Genomic DNA, 22,513 nt, shown 5'->3' on the forward strand with positions numbered 1-22,513 from the left:
TTTATATGATTGTCTATAGCTTGGAATCAAATCGTGGCATGGTATTAAATTAGGTCATGATGTGTTTAGTATCATATATTAAATTGAGGACATTTGAATAAGTATTGAGACTTTTATTTAATATTTTTCTTTGGTGAAAGTTTAATTCAAATGGTCGTAATTAGCATGAAATTGACTTGTAATGTGATATCAAATTAGTCCTTAGTATGTTCTTTAACATATGTAAATTTGAGAATGTTTGGAATTCATTTGAAATCTAAAGGAAATTAATTAATTAGTTTAAGTGTTGTAGTCACCTAATTGGATTTTTAATTTGATATTGTTGATAACCAAGCTATGTTCTTTAACATATATTAAATTGAGGTCATTTGGAATAGATTTGAAATCTAGATAATTTAATTATTTTTATTTAATTAAATTTTTATCGAATTGTTCCATGTATTTAATTGTGTTGTAGAAGTTGTTTCTATATTTAAATCATGGATTTGGACTTGTTGTATAGTTACTTGGTTATGTTTTAAGCGTTGTGTGACAGCCCTGGTTTTTTAAGCCAGTGCGTCCTGTGAGGAACCGAAGATTGACCAGATAACGGATCCGAATGCGGAAGCAAAAACAGAAAAGAAGACTCTAAGAAGTTAAAGTGACCTTCCATGAGGTCGTAGAACTTAATGAGAACTGATGCGGAAATGAATGATAAAAAAAAAGACCGAACAGACCCCTAAGGGCAAAATGGTCATTTTTGAAAATATAAAATCGGGTGCTACTGAGCACACCACTAGAAAGACAGTAAAAAATTAATCAAATTAGACCCAAGAATCACTTGATTCGGAGTCCGGATGAAGAAGATATGAAACTCCAAAGTTTCATAAAAATCACATTTTTGGGTTTGAAATCAATGCAGCAAGGGTACTTCGCAAGGGGTAAAATGGTCCTTTTAGACATAACTAGATGCAACTGAGCATACCATTAGATAGACCAGGAAAAATTAATGAATCTAGACTCAAGAATCACTTGATTCGGAGTCCGGACGAAGAAGATATGAAACGTCAAAGTTTCATAAAAACCAACTTTTGGGTTTAAAATTAGTGCGGCAAGGGTACTTTACAAGGGGCAATATGGTCTTTTCAGATATAATTTGATGCAACCATGCATACCGTTATATAGACCAGAAAAAACTAATAAACTTAGACTCAAAAATCACTTGATTTGGAGTCCAGATGATAAAGGTATGAAGCCTCAAAGTTTCAAAAAATTAGACTTTCTGGGTTTCAAATATGAGCAGGGCCTGCACACATTTTCCGAATTCAAATGGGATTTTGAGGGCTTAAATGACATGTTTTGGCAAAAAGTTGTGAAAAAACCCCCCTCCCCCCAAATTCATGTTTTCTACATGACCATGTCAAGAGAAGATTTTATTTTACAAGTGAAATACCCGAAATGTCCCTTAGATCAGCACTTTTTTCGGAAAAACTTGGAACGACCAGATTTTCCAGATCTGCGAGTTATTTTCGGCATCAAGATGATTTTTTTTGTAAAAACACGAAGAAGAAACCCCCCCTAAAATCACGTTTTCTACCCGAATCGTGAACAAAAATGAAAAATAAACACTATGAAGTACCCAGAATGCCCCTAGATCAGGAAAGGCAAGAAGTTAAAAAAAAGCTGCTTTAGCATAGCAGAAAAACCGAACTTTGCACGTGATTTCTGGTACCAAGACAACATTTTCTAGAAAAACATGAAGAAGAAACCCCACCTAAAATCACGTTTTCTAAGTGACCATGTCAAGAACGGAATTTATTTCCCAAAGGAAAACCCCAAAGTTCCCTAAAATCAGATTATGCAACAAAACTTCAAAAAGAGGTCATAGGAAGCTCAAAACACAAACGATAAGGTCTTGCCTGGAAATGACCATGCATGCAAATGTAACTTACCTATTTGGACGTGCTACAATGGTCCATGACTTAAAAATAGCACCGATACAAAATTCGACCCCCCAACGGGCAAAAAGGCAAAAATGGAACTTGGAATGAAAACTCGGAATCCAAAAATACAAAAAGGGGTCAAATGACCATTTGGCCCTTGGCCACACTTCAAACATGATTTATAAGATCCTATGAAAGAATGAAAATGGAATTCCCACACTCGGTGCAACCATGGTGAGACAATGACTTGGCGTTTTTCAATATTTTCCTAATATTTCAAGAAGTTAGAAGTTACAAAAAATTCAATATACATGTCAATGGCCTCCGGCCTTATCTCATACATGTTGAATACATTAAAAGGAGTGCACTTAAGTACACATTACATACATGGAATCAAATTTACATATTTTGACATATAAAGCTATAAATGGCATTTCAAGCCAACATTTATATGAAATGAGAACTTCAAGTCTACAAATCATCCAAGCATGATGTGAATCCCGAATCTTGATCCCGGTACCTGAAAAATGTCCCCACTACGTGGGTGAGTAACATAAAGCTACTCGTAGGAGATGAGCATGCATCGACCTAGCGTTTTACAATTATATCACCTTAAGGTAAAACATGTCAAAGGGGCTCATGCCACCTAACGTCTATATCAAAATGAGACTTAAGGAGCATCCTAAGCTACTCATGCAATTTAAAGTGAACAATGGCATACAAGTATACATGCTCAAGTATACTAAACAATGTTAAATACGTTATATAACATACAAGCATACATTTCCAAGTATACAAAACCACATTAAGACAAGTCATGCAATGTCTAAGCATATTTACACAAGTATGCATTTTATATGAAAATCTCGTAAATCAAGTATACGAACACAAGTATACTAAGCTAAAAGAGATATGCTTAAAACAAGTATACATGGCACAAGCATACTAAATGAAATCTAGACTTACAGAACAAGCATATAAGTTCAAGTACACTATGTGAGATCTAAATGCTCAAAACAAGTATACAGTTTCAAGTATACTAAGTAAGATTCAAATATCCAAAGGAAGCATTAATTCTCAAGCTACAAGTAATCCATGATTAACAACTTGAAATTGAATATGAAATCAAAGTAGAAAGAGTAGGATATGTGGTCACTAGACCAAGCAAGTGTTTCCGGGTAATTACGACCCACAAGGCACTACCTAGTGCGCACATGCATAAGTTATTCCGGGCAATTATGACCCACAAGGTACTACCTAGTGCGCACTTATGACTTAGAAGACTCTTGTCTCCGTACTAGAGCCAAACCCTAGTCATCACGTGAAATATGTTCTTACAAGCTTTCTAAAATCAATAAGTCCAAAACTTATACAAAAATCAATAAGTTAGACCAAACTTATACCAAATCCACTGATGCATAAAGCCATCTTCCATGCACAAATAAGGTTGAATCCACACAAACCATTTCCTAGAATTCAAGTCTAGATAGCATATGACATGTCAAGCCTCCAATATGAAATTTATACACCAAAACAAGAATATTTTACAACGATTGAACCACATTACCACACTAAGCCACAAGTACTAAATAAGTCCCAATTTAGTAACTAGCTTCCAAGGTAAACAATTGTAATATTCTAACAAGCTATACACCCACACAAGATATATCTAAACAAGCTATGCAAGTCAATGATATTCTGTATCATGCTAAGTCCAATTACCATTTCAAGATGCCTCAAGTACTAATTCTATATCAAATTTGTACTATGGTCACAAGGTGATTAAACGGACTACGTTTCAAGGGATTAATAACCTATTACCTCCGATATCAATTTAAGTGACCAACACACCTAAAATAAAATTAATTAAGCTCATTAATTAAATTTTTTTTAGATTTTCAAACATATCCAAATATCCTCAATTTAATATATGTTAAAGAACTCACCAAGGCCTACTTTAATATCACATTACAAGTTGATTCCATGCTTGATTCAACTAGGTGAATTAAACTTTCACAAAAGATAAAAATTAAATAAAATTTGCATTCAAATAACCCCAATTTAATATATATCAACCACCATACCAAGGCCTAAATTTCTAGCATGCCACAATTTAATTCTAAGTTGCCTAGCATCATGAGAATTAAATCTTAAACAAAGAAAATAATTAAATTAAATTCTATAACTTGAACAAGGCATGCTCACAAGTTGTATATGCTCATATAACAATCAATACAACATTAATATAACCCTAAAACATCCCCTACCTCAATTTGAGATGAAAATCCCAAATCCCCACCGAATTGAAACGGCTCCAAATCCGACAAAATTCCTAGGTTTTGTCGGGGACAACATGATCTATATGAATCCCCAAGAAGCCCCATGAAAATCCAAACTTGACCTCAATCCCAAACTTGAAATTTGGTCAGAAATGGTTTCTAATAAGGGGTAATGGTGCGCGTAGTCAACACGAACACAAAACATAAAAGCACTTCAACTTTTTAACAAAGGAATGAAGTTCAAAAGAGGAGAGAGGTGGTGGCATCCTCCTTTGGGTTGCCATGGGAGCTCTGGTCATGCAAGGTGAGTGGGGAAGATGAAAAATAAAATATTTCACCCCCCTTTTAAAGAAATCTCAAAAAGTGCCTCGAACGGGCCCTGCCGGGTCCGGAAAAGTGGAATTTGAGCAAACGCGCTCAAATGGCAAAACTTCGTGAATGAAAAAGATTCAAAATGAGAAAATATGAACGAATAAAGAAACGGCTTCAAAAACCAAGTTCCGAGCAGAGAGATATGCCCCGAACAAGTTCGGGGGCAATCGGGGCCAGAAACCCTAAAACTGAAGAAAAATGACCAAAAGGAAATTCCAAGAATTTACGAGTCGACAAAAAGTGAAAATGAATACCGTACGAGGATCCAAGCTCCAGATGAAGTATTTTACAATAACTTTCATTAATTACAAAATGGCCCCTCCAAAAAGGGTTAATTGCACTAATGCCCCAGAATGAAAATATCTTCCAAAAATATTTTCTTAAAAACCCCTGAAATAAAATATCTTTAAAAGATATTTACGAAAAACACTCCAAGAAAAGCAAATAATTCCAAAGAACTTTGCATCCATGCCCCTATAGACACTGGGAGCAACTAGAGTACTTTCTTGCAAAAGTAAAGATACGTATTTCGTGGAAACCACTTAGAATGAAGACACGTGAAGTCAAAAACCAACTCCGAACACAAGGAGTGAGGTTACGCCAACAAAGTGACAAACGGGAAAAAGACAGAATAGGGAAAATGACAAAACAGGGAAAAGGACGAAAAGTGAATAGTGTCGAAAAACAAAAAATATGGAAATGACTCGGTCCTCAAAGAAAGTTGTCAATCCAAAGGAAAGAGTCTCAAAAACCATTTCTAAGCACTCGAGATGACACTAAGCGACGAGAAACTGAACTCAGACAAGAAATTTCAACGAAAAAAATTCATCCGTGAAATTCTGAGGGAAAAAGAAACGGAAAGAAATGACCGGGTCATTACACATTGAGCAACATTGTTATTGAAATTATATTCATGAGAAAATGTTTCCAATATTGAATGTAATATTATCTTATGTAATGAATTGCACACTTTGTAATTGACATTGTATATGCCATTTTAAAATTGGAACTTTAAGGCATGGATTGTGTGGGTTCAACCTACTTGTGTATGGAAGGTGATTTTTTGCATTATATAAAATTACGTATAAGTTGTGAACTTATTTGGTTTATTTTGGAGTCTTGGGACATTGTTACAAGTGATATGGCTAGAGTTTGGATCTAGTGTGGGAGGTATGAGTTCTCCCCAATTGAGTTAGTGCACACTAGGGTGGTCTTCCCAGCGGGTTAATGCCTGGAATAACCGTATTATTCTTGGTTTAGTACGAGACGTGATGTTCAAGTCTTCCACTATTTGATTTCGCATTCAATTCTAAGTTGACAATCATGTTTAATTGTGACTTGTGGTTTTGGCTATTGGCAATTTAATGTTGATTAAGTACATTTGTGCATTATGATTTAAGGAATCATCGTATGTTTTTGATGTTGTTAAGTACATCTATGCTAAATTGCTATATTTTAATTTTTTCACTGTGACGACCCTGGTTTTTAGGCCAGCGTGTCCTGTGATGAACCGTAAGGATGATCCGATAACGGATCCGAATGCGGAAGCGAAAACAGAAAACAAGACTCTAAGAAGTCAAAGTGACCTTCCATGAGGTCATGGAACTCAACAAGAATTGATGCGGAAGCAAAAGATCGAAAATATGACAAATAAGCCCCCAGGGGCAAAATAGTTATTTCTGAAAACTGTAGATTCAGGTGCCACCGAGCACACCGCTGGAAGGACAATGAAAAAATAATCAAGATGGACTCAAGAATCGCATGATTCGGAGTCCAGACGAAGGAGAAACGGCATGACGAAGAAAAACGAGCACTTGAGGCAAAAAGGGTAAACTGGTAATTATTCAGGAAGAACTGGGTGCAACCGAGCATATCGTTGGAAAGACAGCAAAAAATTAGTCAAGTTCAAAAAAAAATTCACTTGAATCGGCGTCCGGACGAAGGAGAAACGCCCAAAAGAAGAAATGACGTCGCGGCGGCCCGACGAGGGGGTCATGACAGCCCCCCATGCGCGCCCATGCGCACGCCCATGCACGCCGCGCGCGCGCTGGGAGCACACACGGCTGCCAGCAGCCCAAAAGCTGCTGTGCTTTTTTTTAAAAGAAAACCATAACAGAGGCTGAATTTGGAGGCCTAGATGAATTTTTTTGCAAAAACACAAAGAAGAAACCCCCCTCAAAATTGAGTTTTCTACGTGACTCGTGAAAGAATTAAAAAAAAAATGCAATATAAAATGCCCAAAATGCCCTCCCAAGAAATCTGGTCCAGAGGGTCGAAAAAGCTGCTATATAGAAAACTGAAAGCTGAACTTCGTAAGCGATTTCCGATGCCAAGATGACATTTTCTGGAAAAACACGGAAAAGAAACCCCTCCTAAAATCATATTTTCTATTCAACCATGTTGAAAGAAGAAAATAAAACCACCATGAAAGGTCCATAATGCCCCTAAATCAGAATATGCAAAAAAAATGCAAAATGAATTCACAAGGGGCTCAAAACACAAACGATAAGGTTTTGCACAGAAACGACCATGCACGCAAACATAACCTACCTATTTGGACATGCTACAATGGTCCACGACTTAAAAATACAACCGATACAAAATCTGACCCCCCAACGGGTAAAAAGGCAAAAATGGAACTTGGAATGAAAACTCGCAATCCAAAAATACAAAACGGGATCAAATGACCATTTGGCCCTTGGCCACACTTCAAACATGATTAATAAGACCCTATGAAAGAATGAAAATGAAATTCCCACACCCGATGCAACCATGGTGAAGCAATGACTTGCGATTTTTCAAGATTTTCACAATATTTCACGAAGTTAAAAAGTACATAGAACACATTATAATTGTCATTGGCCTCCGGCCTCATCTCATACATATCAAATACATTGAAAGAAGTGTACTTAATTACACATTACATACATGGAATCAAATATACATATTTTGACATATAAGTCTAGAAAATGACATTTCATGCTAACATTTGCATGAAATGGAAACTTGAAAGCTACACGACATCCAAGGAATGCTAGGCGTCACGAACCAAGTCTTCGTACCTGAAATATGCCCCAGTATCGTAGGGATGAGTAACATAAAGCTACTCGTAGGAGATGAGCATGCATCGACCTAGCATTTTACAAATTTATCACCTTAAGGTGAAACATGTTAAAGGGGCTCATGCCACCTAACGTCTATATCCAAGTGAGACTCGGGGAGCATCCTAAGCTACCTTAGAGTCTAAGCAACAAGAATCATGACATACATACGTGTATGAAACGAATCATGGTTGGGATAATCCAAAGAACACGACAAGAAGAATGCTTGAGCATAGATTAACATGAATTGAATTTTCAATACAATTGAACTAGGTCTAGAGTAATCCATACAACATGACAAAAGCATATTTGAATACAAGTTAACAAGAATCACATTATCCATGCAATTCAACAACAAAAGAGCATGTTATACAATGCAACAAGGTTTAAGTTCTCAAAGCCATCAACTTAGAATCTAAAGCACAAAATAACAGTAGTGGTTCATGCCACCTAACGTCTATATTATAAATGAATCAATAGGATCAATCCTAAGCTTTATTAGAACGTCAAAACATGATTTTCAATATCAATGCAATTTAACCAACATTAGAACTTCCAATACAACGCATAAAGCACAATTTCGCAAAGTTAACATCCTGTAACTTAAAATGGAAAGACAAATAAGAAACAACAAATTACAACATCATCTAGTTATCAACTTGAAAATGAAATGCGAAATCAAACAAAGTGGATACTCAGACGTCACGCCAGATCAGACCGACAACATAGTTACTTTAGGGTTACTAGTCCATGGGTAACCTCCCTATGTGCTCACTAGACTATATATAGAGGGACTATCCCCCGTACTAGAACCACGTCCTAGCCATAGCTAAACAATGACATCCCCAAGTTTCCAAAATTAACAAGTTGTGCAACAACGCATATATCAACATGAATATGCAAGATAATCAACTATCTACTAAGCACAACCAAATTTGGAAACCTATACAATACATGCTCTAAATCCACAACTAATATGATATGATGCATGTCGAATCTTTAGTGTGCGATTCGTTACACGCTATGCATGAAAGATGTTAAACACGAAGTGTGCAAATCACTACACAAGGCAACAATATATTCAATAAGGAAAACATATTATCACGAATACAAACATAGCAACTATGTTATCCAATGTTCAAAGCATAACCAAATGAATATACAACAAGTCTAAGTCCATAATTTGAATATAGAAACCAGTTCTAAAACACAACTAGATCATGAAGCAAATTGAAAGAATTTAAATAGATAAACACAATTAAATTCTCTAGAGTCCAATTCAATTCCAAATAACCTCAATTTAATACATGTTAAAGGACATGGTATGGTCATTACCTATATCCATTCTAAAACTCAATTAGGTTGTTGGAACAACAAAGTAGAACTTTAATTAAATCATGCTAATTTAATTACCAAGGTTCTAAAACAACTTCTAATAGTCCCAAATTAATATATACTAGTAAACAAGTCATGGCCAATACAAATATCAAGTTAAAACCTTAATTAAGCTAATGGGACCACAAAATAGATTTTAATTAATTCTTTTAATTAAAAAATCTAGATTTTTAAACTTAACTAAATGCTCTCAATTTAACATATCTTAGAGAATATGCCAAGGACTAATGTAATATCACATTACAAGTTTATTTCATTCAATTTAAGACCATGTGACTTAACCTTTCACTAAAGTTAAATATAAATTAAAAGTTGCAATTCTCATGCAATTAATCCCAATTTAATATATGTGAACAACTATACCTAAGCTTAATTTTCTAGCATGCCACAATACAATCCCAAGTTGTATATCACCCTGAGGATTAAATCTTAAACATAGAATTTAATTAAATAAAGGTTTCAAAACCTAACCGAATATTCTAAATCAAATATATGTGAAACTATATGGCATGTAAATCAAGAATATCAAGTTGGAATTTAAATAGAGTGAATAGTGCACTCGGGGCAAATTAATTAATCAAATTAATTAATAATTACTAATTTTCAAAACACCTCCAATCACTTTCAAATTCAACTATGTTGGAGAGCATGCTAAGGCCTAATTTAGTATGCTAACACATATTGATTTTAAGCTAGTTAAGGCCATGTGAATTAATCTTTCACCTAAGATAAATATTAAATAAAATCTTTAATACTTATTCAAATGTTCCAATTTTAATACACGACAATGAGCATATCAAGGGGCAATATAAAATCATGCTACATGTTTAAACCAAGTCATGAGCAACTGGGAAAATTAGATCCCGTACAAGAAAAATAAATAATAAAATCTCTAGATTTTATATTTAATCATGCAAACAAGTAGTATAAGCATCACAAGCATGCTATATAACAAGAATTTAAGCCTAGAACATCTCCTACCTTAATTTGAGATGAAAATCCCAAAGGCCCACCAAAATAAAAGTGCTCCAAATTCGACGATACCGAGAGGTTTTGTTGGGGACAACGCCGTGAACATAACACCTATGAAAGCCCCATCAAAATCGTAACTTGACCTCAAAACCAAACTCAAGAAATGGTCAAAACTGAATTCTAATAAGGGGGAAAGGTAGAGCACGGCGAGGGGAACAACAAACGTTACGGCCGAAGACTTTCCATCAAGGAAAAGTGAACCAAAAGAGGAGAGAGAAGATGGCAGCACCCCTTGGGCTGCCATGGGAGCTCCAGGTCGTGCATGAAGAGGGGAGAAGATCAAAAATGAAATATCTCACCCCCCTTTTATAGAAATCTCAAAATGTGCCCTGAACGGGCCCCGCCGGGTCCGAAAAAGTATAATTTGAGCAGACGCGCTCAAATAGCAAAACTTTGTGAACAAAAAAGATTCAAAATGATAAAATATAAACAACGGAAGAAACGGATTCAAAAACTGAGTCCCGAGCAGAAAGTTATGCCCCGAACAAGTTCGGCGGCAACCGGGTCCAGAAACTCTGAAACTGGAGAAAAATGACCAGAAGGAAATTCTATGAATTTACGAGTCAACGAGAAGTGAAAATGAATCCCGTATGAGGATCCAGGCTCCAGACGAAACATTTTTGCAATAACTTTCGTTAATTGCACAATGGCCCCTACAAAAAGGGTTAACTACGAAATTACCCCAGAATGAAAATATCATGCCCCTAAAATAAAATATCTTCAAAAGATATTTACGAAAAACACCCCAAGAAATGAAAAAGATTTTAAAGAATTATGCATCCATGCCCCTGTAGGCACCGGGAGCAACCATAGTACTTTCTTGTAAAAGTAAAGAAACGTATTTTGAGGAAACCAGTCAAGATGAAGGCACGTGAAGTCAAAAACTAACTTCGAGCATGAGAAGTGAGGTTGTGCCAAAAACTGACAAACAGAGATAAGACAGAATAGGGAAAAGGACGAAATAGTGCATAGTGCCGAAAAACGAAAATGTGAAAATGACTCGGTCCTCAAAGGAAGTTGTCAATCCACAGAAAAGAGTCTCAGGAACCAATTCCGAGCACTCGAGATGACACTAAGCGACACGAAACAGAGCTCAGAAAAGAAAATTAAACGAAAAAAAAAAATTCATTTGTAAAATTTCAGGAAAAAGGAAAGGAAGGCAAATGACCGGGTCGTTACATTCACACTTTTAGATTTCAAGATGATAACTTTGAGAATCTATGTCTTGATGTGTGGTATTAGAAATTCTAATTATACTAAATTGTTATATTTAATTATTTTTACACTTTTAGATTTCAAGTTGATAACTTTGAGAATCTATATCTTGTTGCTTTGTATAACATGCTCCTTTGTTGTTGAAATTGCATAAAGGATGTGTTTTATGCTAGAAATGATTTAAGGTACCTTATGATACTTCCCTGAGTCTCACATTTGACATAGACGTTAGGTGGCATGACCCTTTTGAATTGTTTCATGTTAATGTAAAAATCTATAAGAAATCCAGTCGATGCATGCTCATTCCCTACGAGTAAACTTGTTTACTCACCTTGAAGTTACTGGGGGTATTGTTCTGCTACAGGATTCAAGATTCGGAGATTTGCACTTGCCTTGGGGGATTTGGAGATTTGAAGTTTCTTTTAAAGCATTCTTGTTCATATACAAGTGTTAGCATGTTTAAGTTTCACTTTTAACGTTGTAATACTTAGTTAGGTTTAATTATGTCATTTTTGGCTTATAACATGTAAAGTGTACTTGGATACACTATTTAGAACCTATTTGATGTCTATGACATGAGGCTAAGGGTCACGCATGTTTACTTTAGCACATGTATTCATTTGGTACTAAATTTTGCTTCAAAAATATATTTTAACCAACTTTGATGTTTTGGCGTATGAAATTCTTATAATGGATATGTATAAGGCTATAATTTGTTGTAATACATTCATTTATTCATTTTAAGGTTGTTGACATGTCCACATATTCACATCTCCTTGAAAATCAACTTTTAATCATTGTTTTTGAACTAAATCGTCGTGGGATTTGAGGCTTGGGTTAAACCTCAATGTTCTTGGCATGTAGCAGGTCATTTAGTAGCTTTTTGAGTCATTTTGATCATCTGAAATGTTAGTTCGGTCGATCGATGGCTCTTGGGAACTTCATTGCACAGTAAAACACTTGTTCCAGTAACCTTTTTCACTGTTTGGACCCAGTTCGGTCAACCGATGGCTTATTTCAGTCTACCGAAACAACCTTTCCTCAATTTCAACTTTTTTTGTGAAATTTTTGTCCAGTTTGGTTGTCTGAAACTCCAGTTCGGTCTACCAAAATAGCCCTCATTCAGCTGCCTCTTCAGTTTTGTTTCGACATTGATGTTCTGACTTCAAACGGTCATATCTGCTTCATTTCTAATCCAAATGAGGTGATTCTTAAGCCTAAATTCAGGGGTTTTGAGTCCGATTTCCAATGGTACCAATTCCATTCTTAGATTCAAATCATATTGGGAGTTATTCATGTTTTAGTGAGGTAGTGTTAGTTTTCGCTTTAACCGGGAAAGGGCATTTTATGGAATTCTTAGCCAATGTTCTTGGAACCTCTTGAATTGTTGTGAAATGACTAGATTAGGTTGTATTAATCTTATTTGACTTTTTTGAGTCAATTCTCTCTTCTTATTTGTGAATTGACCATTTTGCCCTTAATTGATGGATTTAGCCCATTTTGACTCCCGTTTGCTCATTCGCTTTTCTTGAGTTTCGTGACTTCATGAAATGTCACATTGGTGTCTTAGAGATGACTTATATCTCAAAGGACTATGGTTTCATCTTTTGCTTCCGCATTTCGGATCTGTTACGAGTCGACTTTCGGTTCATCACTGACGCACTAGGTTGAAAAACTTTGGCAGTCACACGAGCACTAGGTACCAGGCTCGAGCTGTAGGTATTCAAGGCTCGAGCTTTAGGTAATGGTGCTTGATCCTTAAGGTTAGGCACGAGGTCCCTGGGAGCTTGGTTTTCTAATAAATCAACTCTTCAAATTCTGACGCCTTATGCTCGAGCTTAAGGGTCAAGGCTCGAGCACCCTATGGTCAGGCTTTAGCACCCTTTGTTAAGGCTCGAGCCTGAAGGTGCAAGGCTCGTGCTTCAATACCTTGTTAAATTTTCTTCTTTGACTTGTAGGGCTTGAGCCTCAAGGCTTGGGCTCGAGCTTTGGATAGTGAATTCCTCCAAACTTCACCATTTAAGCTCTCGGGTCGCTCTGAATGACCGGCAACGACTTTGTAAACTTCATTATCATTCTTTTCATCATAAAAGAATGGTTTTAACTGCTTCTTTGGGAAAGTACCTAAAAACACGAAATACATAGAAATTAGTCTAACAATGGATAGAAGTATCACTTTAGGTCTTAACATACGTATATTTAGGGGCTCGAATATGCAATATTCGACGCCTATCAGTAGGGCCTCGATCGATTGAAGAGGAGCTTCGATTGGAACTAACATATTGCGCTTATCTTCTTCTGGTCTTATCCATGCATAGTTGGCATCCTTATTTACTGACGTGGCCTTCGATTGATCGAAGAGGAGCTTCGATCGATCAGAAGTCCCCTGACTTGGCGTTTTTAACCTTTTTTCGGATTTTTTGGGAATCTTCTTGGAACTTTTTCTTGACTCCAAAAAGGCTGTAATAACCCATTTTTAGCTCATTTGAACCTTATTGACCTGAAATTGATAAAAATATAAATTAGTACTAAATTGGGAAAATAAAGATAGATGAATGGACTAAAATACCCTAACTTAAGTGCTAAAATGCATCACATTTGAGCACTCATCACACCCTTAAACTTAGATATTACTAGTCCCTAGTAATGAACTACAAATAAAAGAAAGAAATAAACAACTAATTAATTATAAAATAGAAAGTAATAAAAGGATAACACCACTTTCGAGGGAACACGATTGCATTTAGCATATGCAACAAGCCTATTAAACCCCTAGTGCACGAGTGAAGTCTCGTGAGGGTTTCCAGAAATGATACCTACAAACATTTAGCTCTTTCTCACTAAAGAGGCACCAATATACAAAACAAGCATTCGGAGAAAACTACCTTAAGTATGCAATTTTTCAACCATTTCCAAGCAACTTTCCAAAATTTTAACACCAAGCAACCAACTATGGTCCTCCACACATCAAGAAAATAATCATGCAAATCAAAACCTGATTTTTTTAGACTGCAATATCTTGAGTAATCCATCATCTTCTCGAAAATATTTTCCCTGTAAGGGCACAACAAGCCACTCTTTTTTTGAATCCACTCCCTTTTTTTTATTATTTTTTTTTATTGGAAATGATGCATCAAATAACCACAAATCTACTCCAACATTGTAATTAAAGGCTTATCCCTAGCCTCACCAATGTTATCATTCCATGTTTCACAAATGTTATTAACAAGTAAATTACATTTGGAATTATCATTGAATTTTGACCATGATTATAACCTAGCAGGAACCTTTGCAAGACATTCATATTTATCCTTATCAATCTTCTTTATGATCTTCATGTGATATTCAAATTCATTACTAGTTAGTGCCTTTGCTGCATCCCACATCTCATTTCTTAACTTTACCCGCTTAAACTTCTTTTTGAAATTATCATACATGTGTTTTACACAATATATGTGGTTAGTCCCATGCAATATGTCTTCAAATACCTCTACAAAATCTAAATGAAACAAACATTTAAATAAATATGTGTTAAACAATTATTCAATGAAATATAAATGTTTTTAACTAACATGTAATATGCGTATTATTTAAAATTTATACATTTTTTCTATTGGATATGAATGTAAATCGTTATAATGGACCCAATGCCCAATCTAGCTGTTCCATAAACCATTTCCAAGACTTTTTGGTTTCAGCTCTAACCACAGCAATGACAATAGGGAAAAGGCCATTGTCTTCATCCCTACCAATTGCACTTAATAATTGACCTTTGTAGGGACCCTTCAATAAATAAATAAATAAACATATGTTAAACTAACATTCAAACAAATATTAATTACACTGCAATAAATGAAAACTATTCATAAAATGTTTATCTTCAAGAAATTGTTGTTAAGTAGAAAATTCATACTTGTATTTGATATCTATACCCATTGTTACAATTGGTAGCACACATTTGATTTACAACACTGAGTTTTCCCCAAAATTGTTAAAGGCTAGTGGTTTAGATGAAGAGCTTAGCGGTGATTCCTATGCCTAAGACCTTTCTCCTATTTTCATAACTTTACTCTATTTAGCTTGTTTTCTCTTGCATTGCTTAATTTAGTTAATCATAGCTTAATCAAACCAAACCAAAACCTCTTTCAATCAATTGATTCACTAATCCAAGTTTAATTCCAAGTATCCTTTTTAATCTCTTGAGACGATCCCTTCTCACTTCATACTACATAGTATAAGTGTCTAGTGGTTTTATAAATTTTAAATGCGATGCCCACTATGCACTCTTTTTAGCACACACCAAATTACACCATTTTGTGGCAACACCATAGGAAGACATCATCCACCAAGAAGACTAAGAGGAAGAAGATGGAGCCATGTTTGGGGATTGCCCTTGAGGGTCCCGATCACATCCACCTCCTCCATGAGTGGCTAAACACCATCTTAGGGCTTGGAAGAGCCCTAGGCTTGTTCTCTAAACCCTAGTTTTTTTTTTTTTTTTTTTTTTTTTTTTTAATCTTTTTGTGGAATCTATTGTTGTAATGAATGCTATAGCCATATGAATTTATGAATCTTAGTTTTTCCATGATTTTATCTATGGTTGAATGCTTCCTTATAATTCTCTAGATTAGTTACATGTCTATGTGTAATTAGTTGAAGATTTCATCTCTACACTAGTTCTTCTATGTTAATTGCACAGCTATATGTGATTAAATTGAGAATCTAGTGATGGCTATGCATGAATTTCATTAGATACACTTGTTGATTAACATGATGGGTTATGCTTATGCTTGATGGATTGTACTACATCTTTAGTTTAGTTGCTTTAATTTCATTGTCTTAGTTTAATTGCATTTCAATTCCTAGATAGGTAGACATTCCATGCTTGTATTTAATAATCCATGCTTATTGTTACAAGTGTATGATTCTCTAGATTAATGTGTGTTACAATTGTAGATTAATTGGATGGTTTATTCTTTGACTTGATGAGTTATGCTACATCTTAGTTTACTTCTTGTTATGTGGCAATTCATGATTGTAATTGATATCCATGCTCATTGTTACAATTGGTAACACACATTTAGATTACAACATTGTTCTTTCCCCAATTAGATATTTGATGCCGGTTCACTCAAAAGGATGCTAGAGTTGTTTTTGATATGCATGATTATCTTGCTTGATGTGCGGAGGACCATATTTGCATGCTTGTTGTTGAAATTTTGAAAATTACTTAGAGATGGTTGAAAAATGGCATACTTGAGGCAGTTTTCTTTCAATGATTGTTTGGAATGTTGGTGCCTCTTAAGTGAGAAAGAGCTTAATGTTTGTAGGTATCATTTCTGGAAACCCTCACAAGACTTCACTCGTCCACTAGGGGTAACCTAGGAGTTTAAAAAGCTTGTTGCATATGTTAAATGCAACCGTGATCCCTACAAAAACGGTGTTATCCTTTTATCGCTTTCTAGTTCATAGTTGTATAGTCGTTCATTTCTTTGTTTTATTTCCATAGTTCATTGCTAGGGACTAGCAATATCTAAGTTTGGGGGTGTGATATGTGCTCAAATGTTGCACATTTTAGCACTTAAGCTAGGGTATTTTAGTTCTTTCATCTATCTTACTTTCCTGTTTTAGTTCTAATTCTTGTTTTTGTCTATTTTAAGTCAATAAGGTTCAAACGGGCTAAAAATAGTCCATTAAAGCCTTTTTGGAGTCAAGCAAAAAAATAGAAAAAAGTTCAAAAAATTACACGGGAGCATCCATGATTGATCATAGATCTTCACGATCGATCACAGTCCACGTCAGCATTGGATAAGGCTGCCACATCATCATTTATTCAAAGTTACAATCAATCATAGCCAACTACAGTCGTTCGCAGTGCCACGTCAGCACCAACTTAGCGAATAGGATTGGCAACTGTCAAGATGAGTTTGCCATGTCAGATATGATCGATTACAGAAGTTGACAATTGATCGCAGAATTCCACGATCGATTGCAACCCTGGTGGTAGTGAACTGTTTTATTCCCGGTTTCACCCGAACTTCACCTACCAAGTGGTTACGAGATTGAACCAATTAGGGGCTCATTTTCTTACCTGTTTTGCACTCCAAGGAGCTTGTATATAAAGTAAAATGAACCATTTGCATTATTCCATAGATAGTTAGCCTTTAATTACATACTCTTTCTCTTTAAAATCAGGGTTCTTGTGAAAAAAAGTGAAAGATCATCATCATCTCTAGGGTTTCTTCCAAGAAGACCAAGAGGAAGAAGATGAAGCCATGTTTGGGGATTGCCCTTGAAGGTTCCAAGATCACATCCACCTCCTCTTTGAATGGCTAAACACCGTCTTAGGGATTGGAAGAGCCTTAGGCTTGTTCTCTAAACCCTAGCTTTTTATCTTTTTATGGAATTTATTGTTGTAATGAATGCTATAGCCTTGTGAATATGTGAATCTTGGTTTTTCCATTTATCTATAGTTGAATGATTCCTTATAATTCTCTAGATTAGTTGCATACCTATGCGTAATTAATTAAGGATTTCATCTCTACAGTAGTTTTTCTATGTTAATTGCAAGTCTATGTGTGATTAAATTGAGAATCTAGTGATGGCTATGCATAGATTTCATTAGATACACTTGTTGATTAACATGATGGGTTATGCTTATGCTTGATGGATTGTACTACATCTTTAGTTTAGTTGCTTTAATTTCATTGTCTTAGTTTAATTGTAGCGTAATTGCATTTCAATTCCTAGATAGGTAGACAATATATGCATGTGTTTGATAATCTATGCTTATTGTTACAAGTTCTATGATTGTCTAGATTAATGTGTGTTACAATTGTGGTTTAATTGGATAGTTTATTCTTTGACTTGATGAGTTGTGCTACATTCTAGTTTACTTGTTGTTAAGTGGACAATTCATGCTTGTAATTGATATCCGTGCTCATTATTGCAATGGTAACACACATTTGGATTACAACATTGTTCTTTCCCCAATTAGATGAATGCTATTGGTTTAAAGATGAGCTTAGCGGTGATTCTTATGCCGTAAGACCTCTCTCCTATTCTTTAAACCCTACTTTATTTAGCTTGTTTTAATTTGCATGTTTTTAAATCCAATTGTAGTTTTAATCAAACCAAACCAAAACCTCTGTCAATTAATTTATTCACTAATCCAATTTTAGTTCCAAGTATCCCTTTCAATCTCTTGGGGTGATCCCTTCTCATTTCATACTACATAGTATAACTGTTGATGTGTATTTTTATTTATTAATAATAAAATACCACTCGCAATAGAACGAATCCTTATGAAGCATTATTTTTTCGATTATCTCTCTAGAGAAAACCCTAATAGGTGACGTAACTAAGGTTTTAAAGGGTGCTTACCATGGAGGAGTGGCGTTGATGTGTTTAATTTTACCATTCGGAATAGCACGATTCCGTGTAGGATAGCACTATAAAGAGGATGTCGAAACCACAGGGAGATGAGATTATATTTAGTCTTTAATTTAGTCCTAATGGTTTACAAATAACTAGTTGAAAAGTTTCCTTGGTTGTCACAATTAAAAATAAACTAGAATTAAAACAAAATATGAAACTAAGTAATCAGAGAGAGAAATCTTAGGGCTTTGACTTCACCACAATCGACTTCACCACAATCAATACTATGGTTAATTGTTTTAACTCTGGGGATTTAAAAAATTCTATTTTTAAATGAATTGAACTCAATAACATTCGTTCAATTCGGGTTTTAAAGAAAGATGTTTTATAAAATTCAGTTAACTATAACCTATCTGCGGTTAACATGGACTATCCACGTACCTACTATATCTACTTTAACTACTTTGCAAATAATCCATCTTTCCTAAGCATAGACTATGAAAACATCCTTTTATAAAAATGTTGGAATACCATTATATGACCTCTATTCTCATGTCCGGCAAGGATGAGTCAGATACCATCCAATAAGATAGGTTGAGAATAGAAAATAAAAAATTATATCTAAGACAAGGTAATAAAAGTTTGTAATCTATTTAAAGCATGAAAACCAATTGAGTTGTCTCAATTGCTCATAGTCATATAATCAAAACATAATATACATTAAAATAATCCCAAAGTTAAGAACAATCAAACCATAATACTAGATTGGGTTACATCAGTGCCCTAAGAGAAGAATTAGCTACTCATGACGATGTCGGATATCATCTGTGTTGGAGTTATCTCCATCGTCATGGACGGCACTTCTCTTATTAGGATCTTCACCTTTGAAGGTTGTGGAAACCCTAAAATCTGCCACTACAATATTAGCCTTCTAAATAAAACAAGAAAAATGGGACTTCTTCTATCAAGGCTTGTGCATCCTTTTATAAAAGAAAATAAAGGCTTGTGCATCCTTTTATAGAAGAAAATAAAGGCTTGGTGGGCTTTTAGGTCTTCTGGCCCATTTGGGATGAGATACGACTTGTAAAGAGAGTAATCCAGTAACTTTAAATTTGACATGTCATGGAAGGCTTGAGCTTTAGGAACAAAGGCTTGAGCTTTAGGGTTCAGGCTCAAGCTTCAGGAACAAGGCTCGAGCTTCTCTATATTGATGCTCGAGCTCCAAGGTTTAGTGCTCAATCTTCACTTTGACACTTAGCCAAATTTCTTCAACTATTTTATGAAACGTCTTTTTCTTCAACACTTAGAATATTCTCGGGCTTCATCTCTTTTAACATTGCTCGATCCAGGCTTTATAGGCTAGAGCACTAGGTACCAGGCTCAAACTTTAGGTACTCAAGGCTCAAGCTTTGGGTGATGGTGCTTGATCCTTAAGGTCAGGCACGAGGTCCCTGGGAGCTTGGTTTTCCAATAAATTAACTCTTTATATTCCGACGCCTTGTGCTCGAGCTTAAGGGCTAAGGCTTGAGCACCCTATAGTTAGGCTTGAGCACCCCTTTGTTAAAGCTCGAGCTGGAAGGTGCAAGACTTGAGGTTTAATGCCTTGTTGACTTTTCTTCTTTGGCTTGTAGGGCTCAAGCCCTAAGACTTGGGCTCGAGCTTTGGATCTTAAATTCTTCCAAACTTCACCGTTTAAGCTCTCGGCTTGCTCTGGATAACTGGCAATGACTCTGTGAGCTTCGATATCAGTTTTTTCATTATAAAATCAAGGTTTTAACCGTTTCTCTAGGAAATTACCTATAAACACACATTAAACATAAATCAGTCTAACAATGGATAAAAGTATCACTTTAGGCCTTAACATATGTATATTTAGGGGCTTGAATATGCAATATTCAGCACTCATCACACCCTCAAACTTACATATTGCTAGTCCTTTAGCAATACAAAACTAAAAAGCAGCTTTCGTGGGAATCATAGTTGCATTTAGCCTATGCAACAAGCCTTTAAACCCCTAGGTTACCCCTAGTGGACGAGTTATAGTCTCGTGAGGGTTTCTAGTGAAGATACCCACAAACTTCTCTAATCAGTGCCTTAATTGCACAGTCAGCTTATTCAAGCCTGTTTTCAAATCATATTATCCCTATAGTTCTTTAATCAGTCAAATATAGCAAGTACAACCAATCATGTAATTAGAAAAAAAATTTTACTTCTAGTTTCAATTTAGCAACCATGGTCCCTATACGTCAGTTTAATCATTCATTCAATAATCTTAATCTCTAAGACACTTTTTAAAAGTGATCCTATAATTCAACGTGTGGCTTACTATCCACACTTGCATTTATTCCTTTCTGTTCCTCAATTCACAAGCAAACTTTTCAAATTCTTAGGCATTTATTATTTTTTTTCAAGGTATACAATTTTTTTTTTCAAAAAGGATAATGTGTAATATTCAGGTCTATTAAGCTTTCTAAACCACCTATGTAACGAACTTTCTGCTAATGACTCCCAGACCAGACGGTCTTAGGGCATTAAGTGATAAAGCACACCTCTGGACCTAATTGTTTAAGTAATCTAGGCAACGTAAACCCCTTATGTAACAAGCTTTCAGCCAACGACTCCCAGACCAAATGGTCTTACGGCATTTGGTATCAGAACACACCCCTAAAGACTTAATCACTCAAGCAATCTAGGGACAGAACCTGAACTTGATCATTTTCTACTTCTTTTCTTTCTTTTTTTTTTTTTCAATCTCATTGGTGAAGAATTTTTTTCTTTTCTTGCATTGCATACATACCATTCTTTTCTATTTTTTTTTCTCTATATATATATATATATGTATATATATATTTTTATATGCCTTGGTTATCAAAATTATCAAATCTACCTGCTCATCTCAGTTTACTCAAAACAAAACAAGACTTCTAGAGTTAACCCCATAGATTTCATGCAAGTGTGAATATGTGCAAAGTTTAGCATCTCAGAGATTAATTTTATTAAACAAGGATCATCCTAACAGAGTGGAACACAGGCCACCAACTGATTTCAAAATTTTCAAGAATCCATTTTCACAATATTTTAGCATACAAACCATATCCAACCAACATCATACTGCAAACGGAGTATATAACAATCAACAGACTCAAACTCATGCTAAAAACATCAAATACCATATCCTATCCTTGTGTTAACAAGATTTTCAAAAAATTTCTCAAGTCCCAAATTACCTTACCCCCACACTTATTTTGCACATTGTCCCCAATGTGTGAGAACAAAAGAGAGATAGAAAGATATTAATAGAGAAATAGACTAGCAAAGATAAACCAAAATAAAGCTTAGAAGGGTAATTTGGAATATCAGCCCCAAACTTAATTTGTAGCATCTGACAAAATCAACTAACTCTAAAACATATTAGAGTATCAAGCATATAGAGTAAGAATAGAGAAATAACACATGAAGTAATAACAACACAAGAATATCATAATCAAAACACCTCTATATAAATGAGAATTATTAGTACAATACTTTTAAAAAATAACAGACTTAGGGCAGAAATACATCATAAAGAAATACATACATCAAAAGACTGCCCTAGTCGACAAAAGAACTCTAGAAAAACCTTAGTCAACTAATCTATCTGAGGAGGAGTGTCTATAGAAATAGAAGGTACGGACAGAGTACAACGTAGTAACTCCTCTAAGGTGCTCTCTTGCGCAGTCAGCATCTGTCATAGCACTGCCTGTTCGTCTTGCAGCTCGGTCCTCCTAACCTGAAGCTTTCGAATCTCAGCCTGAGAAGAACTCTCGGGCTGGGCTGCAAG

This window comes from Cornus florida, unplaced genomic scaffold (assembly GCF_030987335.1).
Source record: "Cornus florida cultivar Cherokee Brave unplaced genomic scaffold, ASM3098733v1 CherokeeBrave_3.0.0_Hap2_Chr07, whole genome shotgun sequence".
In the NCBI taxonomy this organism is placed as follows: domain Eukaryota; kingdom Viridiplantae; phylum Streptophyta; class Magnoliopsida; order Cornales; family Cornaceae; genus Cornus; species Cornus florida.